The sequence below is a fragment of the Etheostoma spectabile genome, chromosome 20 (genome assembly GCF_008692095.1).
Source record: "Etheostoma spectabile isolate EspeVRDwgs_2016 chromosome 20, UIUC_Espe_1.0, whole genome shotgun sequence".
NCBI classification, from domain to species: Eukaryota; Metazoa; Chordata; class Actinopteri; order Perciformes; family Percidae; genus Etheostoma; species Etheostoma spectabile.
In genome coordinates, this window is record NC_045752.1 from 6741281 (window position 1) to 6750179 (window position 8899).

The 8899-nt window shown below is 40.0% G+C and overlaps 1 protein-coding gene across 2 annotated transcripts in view; it reads left to right on the top strand.

Moving 5' to 3' along the window:
• pacrg (PARK2 co-regulated) overlaps positions 1–8899 on the top strand; it is a 130995-nt gene that overhangs the window by 101656 nt on the left and 20440 nt on the right. The window lies entirely within an intron of this gene.

Genomic DNA, 8899 nt, shown 5'->3' on the forward strand with positions numbered 1-8899 from the left:
CTTTGACTCATACCGCAACTTCCAATTTACACACTGCCACAAATCACCCACACTAACTTTGGGGAGCTGAGTTGTCTATGTTGTAAGAAGGTTTGATGGTGTGTGCTGGGCTAATAGGCTGATGCAGAGAGAGTGCAGGTAGATCTGCTTGATGCATAGTACTGAGAAACAGGTTTCAAAGGTTGGCTGATGGTACTGAAAGCTAAAGCCAGATGGGTAGGAGGACACAGTTATATGACTTACATCCCCCTGATGGATTGCAGTATTGAGAAAAGACTACTCTTTGTCATATCATGCCACAGTGTCTCCTCTATAGTTTGGTCCATCTATAGTTGAAAGCAAAGCCAAATCACGTTGATGAGTCCAGGGCCACCCTCCCCTTGGAAGATAAATGAAGTCTGAAAAATGCTGCTTTATGACACTCTCAAGATGTTTTATTAGCTGTTTAAATTGCTCTAGCCAAGTAATTTATCTTACATTTAACATTGACCGTGTTGACTTTACTTTGCATCTAGAGCATGATAGCTACCTTTCATCAGCTTAAGTCTCCCTCAGATGTCAGCTTCTCAGATGTTTCCGTCTGATTGAGGAACTGAGGTGAATTGAAGTTGATAGAAGAATATTCTCCCTGCGTTGTGTTTGAGTTCTGCAACTTGACACATGCTAGATATAACCATGCCATAGTATCTCACCTCCTGCCTGCTAATTTAAAGAGACTAGTTTGAGTGAAACCTGGTGTGTACAACTCACCCAATGTTCTGCTTAAAGAGGCAGTGTGTAAGTTTATCAAGGCTGATGTCTTTCAACATTCTAGGCTACAGAATGACCCCTACTGTTAGGCCTATATTGTGGTTTGTAGTTTATGAAATAATCCTTAACATTATATCATTTTTGCACAAACATATTATCATAAAACCTCAACAAACATAAAACATCATTAAAGGACGGAAGATGAAAGCAACATAAAAAGAAGTAAAATAAAACAATGATTAGTGGGATTTTTAAACTCATGCATAAAAAAGCATGTAAAAAGGGATTTCAAAAGATTATGATTATTTTGCCGAACTGCACCAATTAAAAGTGCATGGCCGTACACGACAAAGACCCAGCCACCTTTAGTGTTTGAGCTGGGTTTTGCTTGTGAATAGCAAATCTGCATCTTCCGAACAAAGGAAAGCAGAGATTAGATTTTTCATCTCTGTATTTCATTTTTCAGACATTGGTTCGGAAAAAAGTGAGTACATGCCTTTGTATATACAAAGCTGCCTTTGAAAAGTAGCACGAGAAGAAGATGAGAAGGAGTGATTTGTTTGATAACACACACACTCACACACACCACACAACACAAGCTCATATCGCACAGTGCTCAAGGATGGCAGGCTTTCACTTTAAAAGACTGTTATGGAAAGCCCCATTACAGTGCATAAGGTTCCAACCTCAATTATATGGAAAATATATAGTAGTCAAGCTGCTAATGAAAATGGAGGAGAGTGTCTACTCTAGCAAACAGCTTTCTGTGAAAGATGGGGGAAGTAATCTATTCTCTTTACGAGGAGCAGTACTTTTTCCTCCTCTGATTGCCACAGATTTAATGAAGAGCTTACATACCTGAGGGGGATGATTCAGGAGCAAAGCATGTGCAACATATTGGATGACGGGAAAGCAGGTCTTTACATTATATGTGTGTCTGTGGGTTTGTGGTTGTTGAAACCTATTGTTGATGCTTCCTTCATGTGCTCACTGTACACAGTGAAGGTATGAGCTCATGCCAACAAGGTTAACTGAGCACCAATGCCCAAACACAAAGACCCTCACTGGGAATGGAAAGACACACATGCACTAACACACTAGATATACAAACATGGGATGGAACACAGGAAGATGAAAACATACAGTAAATTCACACTTGAATGCCTTTTGTGTCCTGACACATTGTGATTGTCTCTGTGTGTGTGTGTGTGTGTGTGTGTGTGTGTGTGTGTGTGTGTGTGTGTGTGTGTGTGTGTGTGTGGGTGTGTGTGTGGGTGGGTGGGTGTGTGTGGCCAGCCAAGTGAAACCAAAGACACACGTCATGAATCCCTGTCAGCGTGTTGACATCCTCTATGCCAGCTTGTCACGGTGAAAACTCAGAGGCCAAACTCTTCAAGTCTGTAGGACATGAAAGAAGAATATTACCCTGTTTAAACTAGAAACAATTTGAATGTAGAGTGAGCCTAGTTTGTGTTCAAACCTACTTCATATTGTAGCATTTTTATACATACACATTCTATAGCATGAAATCAGTGTCAGAAAATACCACTTAATACATGGTCAAGTTGGTCTTTGGTGGATATATCAGGGTCATCTGTGACACTATGGGGTTCAGTGGTATTGTATATACATACTGTACATCTAATATAAACTGGGCTGAAAATAAAACGGTATAACAATCACATCATGAAGGCAATGTCCAAAGAAAGCTTGGGGATTTAAACCAAACATTACAACATAACTGGAATAAAATGCCTGTGAGCATTTCAATTGGTTGTTACTAGACGTACATTCACAAAGTGATACGCAGTAGTCTGGCTCCAGGGAGTACTGAAGTACTCAGAATGCTCTCTTGTAATTTTAATTTACTGTAGTTGTACGTCACACTGTTGTTGTAAACTTGGCACAATTAAAATGAGTAACTGCTGTTAGATGAGTTAATTGATTCTGTGCAATAAAATGAGTTTTAAAATTGGCAAGATCCATTTGTATGAAAAATACATTATGATCTTTGTTGGGAAAACTTATTCTTGGCAGCTGTTAGGTTTATTTATTTAATTTTCTGATTTCTATTGTTTACAAGCCCTTGAAAGGTGAAACAACCCCTAATCTTGGACACTAAGTAAGAGTTCCTGCAGACAATGTGCAATCAGTGTTGTTTACACTGCAGCTTTCCTGCAATCGAATCCAATCAAGAGAACTATGCTATGTTTTACCTGTGGTCAAAAGAACCGCTTGTTTTGTTAATCATTAATCATAAATTTTGGTCTTGGAAATATCGACTATAAAACTCTGTCTAGACTAACGTCTTACGCAAAACTTGAGCAATGCTCAGAATAAAGAGCGAGAACTCCAGTAACTCTGGTATGAGCTGCAAAAGATCATGCCCGGGTTAATACATCAAGCCAGCAGGAGATAAAGACAAAGAGGGACCGGAAGAGGGAGAAATAAGATTTCATTTAAGAGCGAGTGCCGCTGTCTCGGAGACAGAGCAGTGATGTGAGGCTGACCTCTGGAAGGAAAGCAGCAGCAGGGGTCCCTGAGGTTGATCCAATTCTGGCCAGTCTGTGCCAGCACTCTGATTAAGAGGTGATGAAGAGGGCAGGCAGACCATCATCTCTGTACGCTGATTCGCTTTGGGCTGCATGTGGTGCAGGCGAGACGAAGAACAGAGAAAGGTCAAGCCCCATAGCTAGAGAGATCATCAGTTAAGGCCCTAAAACAAAGTCATTGCCTGTTTATGGTACTTGCATATTTTTGTCTGTTTGTGATCGCAACAATTCACCCAAATTCAACCAATCACCGTGAATTTGGTGCAACTCGCAATTTCCTCACCTCATTCACCTCAAATTTGACCAATAACCGGAGTTTTTTGTGACTTCCACCAATCCCAGCAGTACCACGTGCCAGACTTGGTATCAGTATGTGACTCTAAGAGCCAATGACCAAGCGGGAATGAGAACGGGTTGACGTAACACGTTTGTCACCAAAGTTTCTTTATATGAAGACAAGATGTGTGTGACAAGAACATCTCACGTTTACCAACAAAACGTACAGCGAAAGACATTTCAGACCATCCTGCCAACCTGTATACGGTTTTTCTTTTTTAAGATTATTTTTGGAGCATTTTGGGCCTTTAATAACAGGACAGCTGAAGATTTGAAAGGGGATAGAAGGGAGGAATAACATGCTGCAGGTCCGAATCGAACCCTGGCCCACTGCGTCAAGGACTAAACCTCTATATATGGGCTCCGGCTCTACCAACTGAGCTGTCAGGGCGCCCAACCTGTCTACATTTTAACAACAAACTCCGCTGTAACGGTTTTTCACTCTGAAATCGCTGAATGCTGCTGCTGTTTCAATCCTGCAGCTGGCGGGGCTGCTGCTCAGATCCCCCCGCGACTGGCACACGCACACACACACAAACGCAGGAAAAAAAACAGAGACGAGACGTACAGGAAGACCTAAGTTGAGGACAGCTACATTTGTTATTGTAAGTGCAATGATACGTTAAAGTCAAATGAGTACTTTATCAAACCGTATACATGTGTGCCCCAGGCCCGGTTAGGAAATGAACTAACAATGTAAAGATTAACAAGCCACTGACACATATGTTCAAATTTGTTTAATTCAATAAATTATTGTTTTTTGTCTAAAATACACCAACCATTTTCCTATTATACCAACATATGCAACATCCTGAGCTTTTTTGGTAAGGTTACTAGGAAAACTAATAAATCATTTTTTAAAGGTTATTTTTGGGGCAATTTTAGGCCTTTATTTGAAAGGACAGATGAATGCATGAAAGGGGAAAACGGGGGGGAATGACATGCAGCAAATGGCCGCAGGTCAGAGTCGAACCCGCAGCCGCTGCATTGAAGAGAAAACCTTAATATGTGTGCACCTGCTCTACCAACTGAGCTAACCCGGCCACTGCCCAGAATAATTTTATTCTCACCAAAACAAGAACTATACAAATAAAAATCTAAACCTTTTTTTTTTTGTCTCTCGCAACTTCATTGCAACAAAAATACAAAAAACATTGCAACTTTTATCTAAATTTTTTACAAAAGCTTCCGCGAAATCAGGCATTTTGGGCCTCAACAATCTCAAAAAAAGGACACAACATTCTGAAAGGACTGAATACTTTATTTTATCATCCTTGTAGATTCAAAATCATATCATTGTGAGCTCTTGTGCATTGATAGATGAGATGGTAAATTCTGTTTGTATTATTAATTTAAGCAAAGGTATACAAATCTTTGAGGCATAAATAATATGTCTTTCTCTTTCATTTAAAATTGCCTTTACTATTATTATTCAATTTACTCTGAGTTTTAGCTGCCACAGCCTTATCTGGTCTGATCTGACCAGTAGCTTGTAGGAGTGGGGGAAAAAATGTATACAGCATCGTATCGCAATATTTTCAGTGGCAATACTGTATTGATACACAGGCGCCATGTATCGATCTTTTATTATGTATGTAATGGTCAGTTTGTCTGCTTGATAATGCCATTTTGCCGCAATAAAACCGAAGTGAGCTGAACAAATAGAGAAATGTATCTTTTTAGATGAAACAGATGTTGAAAAAGTTTCCTTTTGGGGACATAATTTGAAATTGGGAAAAATTAGAAGTTGGTAAAAAAGGTAATATATTCCAGAATATTGCATTATGTTTAAATTAGCAATAATATCGTATTGTGGCATAAGTATCGTGATGATATCGTATCGGGAGGCGTCTGGTGATTCTCACACCTTGTAGCTTGTGGTAGCTAATGGTAGCTAGCTATTAGCAAACATTACTCTCCTTTTCTGTTTGCGGACTTTATGAGTATTTTCTAGTTTTGCTACTGTCACACTACGTTGTGCCATATCGCAGATAAACTTGTCAGTGGTTTTATCACAACAGGGAAACAAGAAGGAAACACTGTGCCTCTCAAAGGGACATGTTTATTATTTCCTGCTTTTGTTCCCACTCTACTTGCTCTCATTCAGGTCTTCTAATTATAGTGTTTTTAAGCAACACAAAATGAGAATCTTGGGAAATGAAGGGACATTCAATTACCACTTGTGGACACAGTGCCCACTGTACAGCAAGAGGTATATAGTTTTGCTTTATTGTTTATTGTATTGTGAGACATGTAGTATAGCCTGGTGCCTATCTGTTCCTATTAGTTCATTGTAGTGTAAAGTTCAACCCGGACAATATTGTGACAGGCTTGCTCTAGTGTTAAAGCATAGAACCGAGTGCCCCCTTAACCTATTGCCTACATGCATGTTATTTTAAAATAGAATTAGGGGCGTGGTGGCCTGGGGGTTAAATGGACTTTGTTTCTCACTGGAGAGCATTGTTGCATGTCATTCCCTTCTTTTTACCCTTGTGTTCTGCTAGTGACTAAAAACTGAAAATAGACTGAAAGTTTCATTTAAAACTGTAAACAAGGAGAAGAGAAATATTGTTAGAGGGTGTTATTAAGAGAGAAAAAACAGAAACAACATCAGTTTTCCTCTGCTCCAGCACAAAAACAAGAAAAACACTGCGGTCAGAGGAAGTGCATTCGGTGTCTCCTCCCAGCCATTGAGCTAGCCAAAGTATCACAAGCATATGTCAGCAAGTGTGTGTGTGTGTGTGTGTGTGTGTGTGTGTGTGTGTGTGTGTGTGTGTGGGTGGAGTATATGAAGCGGTGGGGGGTAGATGGCATGTAGGTGGTAGTGGCAGGGAGTTTCCTTGCTTGGCCAAAATCTGGGCGACTGCTCAACTCTAATTAGGCCTGTCCCAGCAGCCTTTCCCCACCCTCGGTTCCTACACCTCTCTTCCTACCTGTCTACAGCTCAGCAACACACAAACTCACAATACACACACACACAGATAAAGTTTTACTATGTTTTTGAATCAGACTGTAAATGTGTTCTTTGTTGCTGAAGATATAGACACAGGTAGGAGACAGACAAACAGAGTGACAGCCGTAACACGCGAAGATGAAAGGGAGGCCTGCAGAGAGATGTGAGAGAGTGCGTTAATCCACACGCCGTAGCATTTTCTCTGTGGATCTGTGTGCGTTTGAACTTTTCAAGGGGAGGATGGCAAGGAGCGATTGGCCACTTTGTAAATGTCAGTGGATCTGAGCAGCCTGATCCTAGACAGCATCGTGCCGTTGCCTGCCACTCACTTTGTCTCTGTCTGGGTGCTGTTTTTTTCCTACTCTCTCCCCTTTACTCTTCTTCCCCATCCTCCATCTCCTGCCCTCTCCCACACTTTTATTATTGTCTTTTACCGCTGCCTCACCATTGCCTGCAGGAAAATAGCACATCCTGTAATAGACAAGGCTGTTTTTTGTTTCCAGTGTTTCTCTCTTTTCCTCTTCCGTTCTCTGAATCTCTGTTGGACCCTAATCCTCTTCAGTAGCGACCTCTCTACTCAGCTTCATATTCAGACTCTTTATTTCTTCCTAATTTCTGAGCCTATCTTTATTTTGCTGAGCTGCTAATTCGATTTACTTTTCTCATGTAGAAGGATTTGCTGTTTTATTTCATTCTTAAAAAACATCTTCAATTTCCTTGGGAATTATCAAGGGAGGGTTCCTCAATTTAATTTGCAAAGAAATTAATTTGTCATTGTGAGAAATAGGATACTTGCTAAACTAGTTAGGCCAGCATTTGTTGTTGCCCCCCCCCCCGCATTAGGTATACTGGAACTCTCTTTCCAGTTTGAGTAATACATGAGTAAAAAGGAAACATGTGACAGGTAGTGTAAGAATTTAAAGACAAATAAAAGGAATACTGAGCTTTTTGTAACAAGAGAAACATATAAGAGTGTAAGAAAAACACAGGGGAAAGAGGGAAAGAGAGGAAGAGTATTAAAATCAAAATGCTGAGAGGTGTGGTTGTAAAATGGCAGCCTATGTTAAGCTGGGCACAGTGGGCCAGTTGCTGCCTGAAGGCCTTTTTTAGTCAATCTACACATATTGCACTGCATCTCTCTCTCTCTGTCTTGCTCTCACTTAAATGAAGCTAAAGCCAATGGATCATGTATTTCAACAATACATGACCTAAAAGGCAGTTAGCTTAGCATCAAGACTGGAGACAGGTGGAAACAGCTAGCCCGGCTCACGTCCTGAGGTAACAAAGTTTGCCCACCATCATTTCTGAAGCTTAATAATGAACACATTATATCTAGTTTGTTTAATTTGTACAAAAACCAAAATCTTAAAATGACAATGTGTGCTATTACCGGGGGCTTTTGTGGTTTGATTTCAGGGGCGGATTGGTCATCTGGCAATTCTGGCAAATGCCAGAGGGACCGGACCATTTTTTGAAATGTTGGCCAGTCAGATTTTTAAAAAGAAAATACAAATAAATTGTCTTTACAGGCCGACAGCACATAGGACGGGTTTTTATCACTTGCACTATGGTTATAATAATAACAATTATTATTATATTAATAATAATAATAATAATAATAATAATAATTGGCCTATGCATGAACTGCGGTGGCTCGTTACACTGTATGCTATATTCAACATCACTGATCATTTTGCATCCATAACATGATTGTGTTATTGTACAATTTAGCAAGCAGTAGCCTATGTAAGTCAATCCTACACTTGGGACTAAAACGTGATTCTTGGGGAAAAAAAGTTGCCATAAAAGTTGTTCATGCTAATTAAACTACTGGACTTTGGGGTCAAGTGTTGTCTTATACGGCCCATGTCCCAGATGTGAAAGCCCCCTTATTGGAATACTGAATATAATTATCTGGTGGCAGATAACAATATTTGGAATTGTTATCTGCCACCAGAATTGTGTGATTTCCTTGCCATAAATATAGACATTTTTACCACAAATTGGTGCCTAAAAATGTATCAGAATGCAGGAATTGAAGTCTTTTACCCTCAAGATTTCCTGGGGGAGGACCACTAGAACCCCACTGCTTTGTGTTTCCCCAAAGGCTAAAAAAGGAAAAACTCTGAGCTATAATCATAGAAAAAAAAAACGTATTTAGATTGTGGTTAGAGAGCTAAAACAGATCAAAAATATGGAGAACCAGACAGACAGTATGTGCAGTGTTAACAGAGAGAAACACGGACAATCGAACTGACTGACAGTGACAACAAACAAAATACTGTAGAGAATGACGGTAACAGCGTAC